The 9,547-nt window shown below is 58.5% G+C and overlaps 1 non-coding gene across 1 annotated transcript in view; it reads right to left on the reverse strand.

The window, feature by feature from the left end:
- The window catches only part of LOC143341510 (small subunit ribosomal RNA), a 1,933-nt gene extending 1,810 nt beyond the window's left edge, over positions 1–123 (reverse strand). Inside the window, exon 1 of the ribosomal RNA XR_013079621.1 lies at positions 1–123. This exon is cut by the window's left edge and continues 1,810 nt beyond it. This is a non-coding gene — a ribosomal RNA (small subunit ribosomal RNA).
- Between the last annotated feature and the right edge of the window lie 9,424 nt (positions 124–9,547).

Raw genomic sequence — 9,547 nt, forward strand, 5'->3', positions numbered from 1 at the left:
TCAAAGGAACCATAACTGATTTAATGAGCCATTCGCGGTTTCACCTTAATACGGCGTGTACTGAGACATGCATGGCTTAATCTTTGAGACAAGCATATGACTACTGGCAGGATCAACCAGGGAACTTGAGTAAAGTTCTTTTGTAATATTCTCTCAATTTTATTCTTCGTCGCCGACTCTGAAGGAGAACGGACGACGACACATAAAAAACTCCTTCTTTCAACATCAAATTTTAGTCTTTCGTTCGAAAGACTTGAGAGCCACCTCTTCCTCTCTTGTGTTATAATATTATATATGTATAGAGAGGGTACCACCAAAAACCCTCTCCTTCGTTTAGTTTCTTTCACTTTTCCGAGAGCTCCCCAAACTCTCGTTTATTTAATTTAATTTCATTTTTCGAGAGAGCGACCACCAACTAACTCTCTTATATTTGCTTTTTCTCGACAGAGCCACCACCAACTAACTCTCTTATATTTGCTTTTTCTCGACAGAGTCACCACCAACTCTCTCTCGTTTATATTTGCTTTTTCTCGACAGAGAAACCACCAACTCTCTCGTTTATATTTGCTTTTTCTCGACAGAGTCACCACCAAACTCTCTCGTTTCGTATTTTACTTCACAACAGAACATTATTGTATAATGGTATCCCACAACGACAAAGTACGTAGAGCTGCGCTCATGCTGAACATCTCGGGCACTTATTCACGCTGGGCATCGATCGTGGAAGCACGTATTGCCAGGCCCGAAGACTAAGCATTCATGCTGGACAAAAACGAGAAAGCGCGTATGTGCTGGTCGAGAAAGCACGTATTCGGCGCCGTACTGTTATGTCGAGGTCAGACACCTGTATTTCATTCTTTGCTCACTTTCCAGAGTACGAACCGTAGTTCCATACAATTTTTGCCTTTTAAGCTACGCTCCGTAGAGTGTAGTGCCAGTTTATGGTTTTCACAAAATTTTCAATCGCTCGGACTGAAGAGTTGATGCTCGGATAGTACGAGTATACATATTTTAAACGTATACAAGTCACCAACGTCACTCGAGACGCTTATACCACTTCAAGAGCCATTCGGTCAAAGACACCGACTCGTGGCAATGCAGTGTGGAGAAAGTCTGGAACGAGCACGATACAGAACAGTCAGGATGAAATCCCGAGGAGCGACGACTGCTTCTCAACCGAGGTCGAAGAATAGCCGTACGCTCGACGCTGCCCCGACCGACTCGACCGGACCGTCGCTTCTCTTATAGGTACCGAGGCGCCCGCCGGAACGCCGGCGACGCACGGGCTTACGCACGGCCGCTTATGGGGGGAACCGCGCGACCCAACCGCCCGCCCGAACGGCCTGTTATAACTTAGAGCGAAAACCAACACCTGTAATTTCCTTAATAATTGAGCTAGGGCAAAAAAAAAAAACGCTATCTTGTAGGAAAAAAGCAGGGGAACACGATGCCGTCGTTAAAAATATAGATTGCCGTGCTCGTTTTCGAGAAAAAAATGAAAAAATGGTCAAAATCGTCGCAGGACAAAAACTCGACACGCTATCTTGTAGGCAAAAATTAGACGAATTCAAAACCGTAGTTAAAAATATCGGTCGTCGCGCTAGTTTTCGAGAAAAAAACAAAAACGTTCAAAAAATTCGAGATAAAAAAAAAAAAACCAGCCTACCAGATAGAAAAAATTACACTGAACAAATATCATATAGGTCAAAATATGTGTTAGCGTACTAGTTTTCGAGATATAGACGAAAAACCGTCGCCGCCGATCGGTACGTCGGTCGATGCGAAAGCACCGCGCGCCCGAGCGCCCGCCTAAAAGACCAGTTCGAACATACCGAAAAATCAAGAAACCGTAACTTCCTTAATAATTGAGCTAGGACAAAAAATCGACACGCTATCTTGCAGGAAAAAATCCGGGGAACACGATGGCGTCGTCAAAAGTGCAGGTCGTCGAGCTCGTTTTCGAGAAAAAAAAAAAAAAATTCTCAAAATTCGACAAAAAAATAAAACGATCACTGGACCGTGTAGAGAATATAAAACTGCATAAGAATCGTATAGACGAAAATTGGCGTTCACGTGCTCGTTTTTGAGAAAAAAGTTAAAAAAGCTCTCAAAATTCGAGATAAAAAAAAAACAAACCATCTGCCAGGTAGCCAACGGTAAACGGTACAAGTATCGTACGGGCGAAAACGAGCGTTACCGTGCTCGTTTTCGAGTTATTGACGAAAAACAGCCTGGAGCGATCGGTCCGGCGGTCGACGCGCGAAAGTTTCTAAGTCCGCTCTGCTCCGAATCATCGCTCCGGCGTCAAAAATCGTCGTAGGACAAAAAATCGCCACCCTATCTTGCAGGAAAAAATCCGGGGAACACGATGGCGTCGTCAAAAGTGCAGGTCGTCGAGCTCGTTTTCGAGAAAAAAAAAAAAAAATTCTCAAAATTCGACAAAAAAATAAAACGATCAGTGGACCGTGTAGAGAATATAAAACTGCATAAGAATCGTATAGACGAAAATTGGCGTTCACGTGCTCGTTTTTGTGGAAAAAATTAAAAAAGCTCTCAAACTTCGAGATAAAAAAAAAAAAAACCGTCTACCAGGTAGCCAACGGTAAACGGTACAAGTATCGTACGGGCGAAAACGAGCGTTACCGTGCTCGTTTTCGAGTTATTGACGAAAAACAGCCTGGAGCGATCGGTCCGGCGGTCGACGCGCGAAAGTTTCTAAGTCCGCTCTGCTTCCCTCAGGGGCTGCCAGCCTTTCAGCTGCAGTACGGGCTTAACGAACCCGGGGTACCCGAGTCATACACACACCGTAAGCCTCCTGTTGGTCGTCACAACGACCCATTCACAATTCCCTATTGGTTTTGTGAATGGTACGTGACGGCAGGAGGAACGGGGGTCTTGGCTTAACCGCCTGGGCCACGAGTATGGCGACTCTATAAAATCGCCCTCCAATCCTAAGCTATGGTGCGCGGCGATGGGATGCATGGTTGGGGGAGAAGGCCCAATCCCAAGCGACCACCTCCGGGGAACCTGCCGAACCCCCGGAGTATTAGGCTTACCCGGGTAAGGCGGCTCTGCCCGGGTGGACCTTTATTTCCGACCATCTCGTGGGACTATTATGGACACAGAAAATAAAATGGGGATGGGGCGGGTTTTGTCGGTTGGGGAGGACGGAGACGGGGTTGGGGTTAGGGTGGCGGCGCTCGCGCCCCACTCAGCGCCAGGTCCGGCTTCGTGGAGGGTGGAGGAGGACGACGAGACGGCGTCGGTCTCGTCCTTCTCCTCCAGCACGAGCCACATAGGCTCTAAGAGGAAGAGGACGGGGCAGGCCGTCGTCGAGGTGGGCGGGGCGATGAGCCCGTCGGTGAGGCTGAGTTGCCTCAGGGACGAGGTGACCGAGGAGATATCGGAGAGGATCTCCTCGTCCCTGAGGCGGGTGGAGAAAGTCGCCGCTGCCTGCGCCTTTAAGGGGCAGAAAAGCGGTGGCGCGGAGGCCCTGAAGGCCGCGGCGGAGGAAATGAGGGAGGCGGCGCGGGAGCTCAGAGGGCGGAACGCCCGTCTGCAGCTCCTGTTGGAGGAGGAGCGACAGGGGAGGAGGAGGGCAGAGGCGCTGTGGAACAGCGCGGCCCTCCCTCCCATCCTCCCTCCTCCTCCACCGCCGCGTCCCTCGGCGGTGGTAAATAAGCGGAGTGCGGCGGCAGCGGTGCGGGGCACCGCGGGCCCCTCCACCCGCACTCCGCCCGTGAAGAAGCCCCCGTCCTCCTCAGAAGACGATCTTCTGAGGAGGATTGGGGACATGATTGATGGCAAGCTGGCCGCCTTCCGGGAGGAGCTCCTCGCCGGAAGAGCGGTCAGCAGGAAGGCGGTGCCTCCCCGACCTGTTCCGGTACAGTCGGGGAAGGCAAAGAAGGGCGGAGTGAAGGCTCCGCCCAGAGTTGCGGCACCAGGGCCCCGGGTCGCGACCCCCAAGGGGGGTGGTGTACCCGTGGTCGCGGTGGTCGCGTCCTCCACAGCACCCTCCCAAGGGGGGGTGGCGTGGAGTGAGGTTGTGGGGCGGAAGGCGAAGCGGGCGGCGAGGAAGGCCTCGCAACCGCAGCCTCCGCCTCCGACGCCGGCGGCCAAGGTAAAGGCCGCGAAGGTCGGGAAGGCACGACCAGGTCGTCCCCCAAAAACGGCAGCGGTGACGCTGACCGTTGCGCAGGGGGGCGACCTGACCCTCGCGGAGGCGATGCGGCTCGCCAGGGAGAATATCTCCCTGGAAGAGCTGGGCATCGCCTCCGTGAGGGCGAAGAGGGCCGTGACCGGGGGTCTCTTGCTGGAGATCCCCGGTGCAGAAGGCGGCGCGAAGGCGGATCGTCTCGCCCAGAGGCTCCGGGAGCAGCTGGGCGAGCGAGGTGTCCGAGTCGCCCGGCCCACGAAGCGCACGGAGATGCGCGTTTGTGGCCTGGACGACTCGGTCAGCGCACAGGATGTGTCCCGTGCCCTTGCGAGGGCGGGGGACTGTCCTGAGGAGGACCTGCGGATCGGAGAGATCCGCAGGTCGCCCTCCGGCCTCGGGTCGGTGTGGGCCCGGTGCCCCCTCTCCGCCGCCCGTAAGGTGGCGGAATCCGGGAGGGTGTTGGTGGGGTGGGTTTCGGCGCGAGTGGAAATCCTCGCGCCGCGCCCGCTCCAGTGTCACCGCTGCCTCGAATTGGGGCACGTGAGGCAGTGGTGCACCTCGCCGGTGGACCGCAGCGGTCAGTGTTACCGCTGCGGTGCCAAAGAGCACCGTGCGAGCCAGTGCTCGGCGGCCCCCCACTGCCCGCTGTGTGCGGACATGGGGAGGCCAGCCGATCACAGGGTGGGGAGCAAGAAGTGCTCCCCCCCCTCCCGGAAGGAGAGGAAGAGGCGGGCTGCACCGGCTCCGGTGCCGAGGGCGGTGGCATCGTCCTCCATGGAGGTGGACGGTGCTACGGGGACGGACGGCCGGGAGGAGGCTGGCGCGGCCATTAATTAATGCCGCCCCGCCTCCTCCTCCAGGCCAACCTCAACCACTGCCGCGCGGCACAGGACTTGATGTCCCAAGTCCTCGCGGAGTGGGGGGTTGGCCTGGCGGTCGCCGCCGAGCCGTACCGCGTCCCTGATCACCCTCATTGGGTGGGCGACGCGGACGGCTTGGTGGCGACGGTATGGGGAGGGGGCGACGGGTCCCCACCGTTCTCCTTGTTGGAGCGCGGTCGGGGATTCGTCGCCGTGGACTGGGGGGGAGTCGCTGTGGTGGGGTGCTACATTTCGCCCCGTAGCGGTCACGCTGCGTTCGAGCTGTACTTGGCCGAGGTCGCGGCATGCGTGCAGCGCTACGCGGCCCGGCCGGTGCTGGTCCTGGGGGATTTTAATGCCAAGTCGGTGGGTTGGGGATCCCCCAGGACCTCCGTTCGCGGCGGGATCCTGGGCGATTGGGCGGCGGGGCTCGACCTCCGGGTATTGAACCGGGGGTCGGAGCACACTTGCGTGCGGCGATATGGGGGGTCCATCGTGGATGTTGGATTCGCGACCCCCAACGCCGTGCGCATGGTGTCGGGTTGGCACGTGGTCGCGGGGGCAGAGACACTCTCCGATCACCGGTACATCCGGATGGAGGTCTCTGCCGCCGCGAGTGCATCCCGACACGGCCGCCTGCGTGGCGCCCCACCACGCCGCTGGGCGCTTCGGCGCCTGGACAAGGACGCCCTGATGGCAGCTGCCCTCGCTGCAACTTGGCCGCAGGGAGCGGCCGAGTTGCCGAGCATAGAGGGGGAGGTCGCCCGGCTCGGAGCATTGGTCGCGGGTATTTGCGACGCGGCGATGCCTCGGGTCGGGCGGGCTTCTCCTCGCCGGGCGGTGTACTGGTGGTCGGACGCGATCGCGGAGTTGCGAGTCGCGACTGTCCGCGCCCGACGCCAGTACACCCGCGCGCGCCGTCGTCAACGTACAGGCGACGGCGTGGCGCGAGCGAGGGCAGCTGATGACCTGTATGGAGCATACCGCTTGGCGCGGGTTGCTCTGCAGGTCGCCATCAAACGGGCCAAGACCCAGGCATGGAAGGAGCTCCTCCAGACCCTTGATGACGATCCATGGGGGCGCCCATATAAGGTGGTGCTGAATAAGCTCCGCCCGTGGGCGCCCCCCGTCACCGAGGGTCTTGACCCCCGGCTGCTGGAGGACGTGGTCAATACACTCTTCCCAATTGGGGAGAGGGGACCGCGTCCTCCGGCGGCGGCGGCTGTCCCAGTGGAGTGGACGGCCGAGCTGGGGGTCACGCAGGAGGAGCTGGCAGCGGCCATCAGACGGCTCGGGGTTCGTAACACGGCCCCGGGTCCGGATGGTGTGCCCGGCCGGGTTTGGGTCTTGACCCAGGGCGTCCTTGGGGCCGACCTCAGGCGGTTGTTCGACCGCTGCCTGAGGGACGGGCGATTCCCCCCCAGTTGGAAGGTGGCGAGGATGGTCCTCCTCCGGAAGGAGGGTCGGCCCGCGGAGTCTCCCTCCGCATACCGGCCCATTTGTCTCCTCGACGAGGTGGGCAAGCTCTTCGAGCGTGTGATTGCTGCCCGCCTCGTCGAGCACCTGTCGCGGGGTGATCCCGGTCTGGCCGACTGCCAGTTCGGTTTCCGGGGGGGCCGATCGACTATCGACGCGATAGGTCGTGTGAGGGCCCTCTCGGAGGCGGCCGTCTCCCGGGGAGGGGTGGCATTGGCAATATCCTTGGATATTGCCAATGCCTTTAACACCCTCCCCTGGGAAGAGATAAGGAGGGGACTCGAATATCATCGAGTCCCCCCTTGTCTCAGGGCGGTCGTCGGGGATTATCTCCGCGGCAGGTGGATCGAGTATCCGGGCCGGGATGGTGATATGCGGAGGGAGGTGTACTGCGGTGTTCCGCAGGGGTCGGTCCTCGGACCACTCCTGTGGAACATCGCGTACGACTCGGTGTTGCAGGCCGGCCTCCCCGACGGCGTCAGCACGGTGTGTTATGCGGATGACACACTGGTGCTGGCCGTCGGGGCGCACTGGGGGAGGGCCATGCGTCGCGCGGAGGAGGGGTCGCAACGCGTCGTCGACCGGATCAGGGGGATGGGGATGACGGTGGCGGTCCATAAGACCGAGGTGATTGCGTCTCATTCACCTCGGCAGGATCCGCCACCCCCTCTGATTCGGGTGGGTGGGGCTGACATCGAGGTGAAGCCCCAGATCAGGTATCTAGGGCTGATCCTCGATAGCCACTGGCGTTTCGAGAAGCATTTCCGCTGCCTGGTCCCCCGGTTGGAAAGGATGGTTGCGGCTCTGGGCCGGATCCTGCCCAACCTGGGGGGCCCGGCGGGCCGAGTTCGTCGCCTCTATGTGGCAGTGGTCCAGTCGGTGGCCCTATACGGGGCCCCCGTCTGGGCGGACGACCTGGCTGCCTCCCGGCGCAGCATGACTATGCTGCGTCGGGTGCAGAGGCGCATGGCGCTCAGGGTCGTCCGCGGGTATCGGACCATGTCACATGAGGCGGCGACGGTTCTAGCGGGGATGCCGCCCATGGACCTGCTCGCGCGGTCGCACGCGGTGATGTACCGGCACCGCGTCGACCGTCGCGCGGGGGTGGGGGCGGTCCCGGGCGGGCAGGAACCTGCTTGGGGCGATTTGAAGCGCCAGGCCCGGCAGTCCGTGTTGCTCGCGTGGCAGGAGCGGCTGGCTCTGCCAACCGCGGGGCACCGGACTGTCGGGGCTGTTCGGCCACTCCTGAAGGAGTGGCTGGACAGAGGCCATGGCAGCCTCACCTACCGGATGGCACAGGTGTTTTCCGGGCATGGCAGCTTCGGAAGATACCTGTGCCGGATAGGGAAGGAGCCGACGGCGCGTTGCTGCCACTGCGACGCTGAGCAGGACACGGCGGATCATACCCTGGAGGTATGCCCCGCGTGGGAGGGGGAGCGCCGTGTCCTGGTCGGCGTCGTCGGGCGGGATGTCTCGCTGCCGGGCGTGGTGCGCGCCATGCTCGGCAGCGAGGAGAAGTGGAGGGCCGTGGCCTCCTTCTGCGAGAACGTAATGTTGCAGAAGGAGGCCGCGGGGAGGGAGCGCGAGCTTCAGCGGCGCGCTGAAGCTCGCGCTCGTGCGGTGGCCCGAGGTCGTCGCCCGGTCGCGAGGCGTCGCGGGCGGCCGCCTCGGCGTGGCGGATGACCTAGGCTGGGAGGGGGGTCCTGAGGGGACCCTCCTCCCGCCAGGCGGCGCCGGGTCGGACCGGTTGGGGGTAGGAGTGCCTCCCCCTACCGGTCCGACGCAAGGGGAGGCACCCTCGGCGGTCTGGTGCGGCCATGAACGCCCGGCCGCCGAGGGGTGGAAACGGGGTCGCGGGCGGTTGCGAGTTGGGGCTCGCAGCCGCCACTAAGCGCGGCCCCGGGACGGATAGCGGCGGGATGGAGTGGCCCCGTCCCGCCGCTATGAGGCAGTGTGTCTACTGGGGGGACCGATTGTCCCCCCGGGGGATGGGCGCGAAAGCGCGGGCACGGGGAGGATACCGGAAGAATGCTTCGAGCGATTCCCGGTATCCTCCCAAAGCGTGCCGAAGGGTCACCGTGGGGTTTTTAGTGGGTAGGTCCCGCGCCTGTCGTTGTACGGGCGCGGGGAATCCCACACACCCCTCCCACCTCTCCCCAAGGAGGTGGGAGGGAGTCTTTCGAAGATTTTCCCCACGACAAAAAAAAAAAAAAAAAAAAAAAAGTCCGCTCTGCTCCGAATAATCGCTCCGGCGTCAAAAATCGTCGTAGGACAAAAAATCGCCACCCTATCTTGCAGGAAAAAATCCGGGGAACACGATGGCGTCGTCAAAAGTGCAGGTCGTCGAGCTCGTTTTCGAGAAAAAAAAAAAAAAATTCTCAAAATTCGACAAAAAAATAAAACGATCAGTGGACCGTGTAGAGAATATAAAACTGCATAAGAATCGTATAGACGAAAATTGGCGTTCACGTGCTCGTTTTTGTGGAAAAAATTAAAAAAGCTCTCAAACTTCGAGATAAAAAAAAAAAAAACCATCTACCAGGTAGCCAACGGTAAACGGTACAAGTATCGTACGGGCGAAAATGAGCGTTACCGTGCTCGTTTTCGAGTTATTGACGAAAAACAGCCTGGAGCGATCGCTCCGGCGGTCGACGCGCGAAAGTTTCTAAGTCCGCTCTGCTCCGAAACACCGCTCCGGCGTCAAAAATCGTCGTAGGACAAAAAATAGACACGCTATCTTGCAGGAAAAAATCCGGGGAACACGATGGCGTCGTCAAAAGTGCAGGTCGTCGAGCTCGTTTTCGAGAAAAAAAAAAAAAAATTCTCAAAATTCGACAAAAAAATAAAACGATCAGTGGACCGTGTAGAGAATCTAAAACTGCATAAGAATCGTATAGACCAAAATTGGCCTTAACGTGCTGGTTTTCGAGTTATTGACGATAAGCCGGTATATATATGTCCGAGATAAAAAAAAAGATAGGGACATTTTTTTTTTTTTTTTTTTTTTTTTTTTTTTCATTATTTCTCCTTTTGTTGCGGCTCGAGCATCAACTCA

Source organism: Colletes latitarsis, chromosome 4 (assembly GCF_051014445.1).
Source record: "Colletes latitarsis isolate SP2378_abdomen chromosome 4, iyColLati1, whole genome shotgun sequence".
Classification (NCBI taxonomy): Eukaryota; Metazoa; Arthropoda; class Insecta; order Hymenoptera; family Colletidae; genus Colletes; species Colletes latitarsis.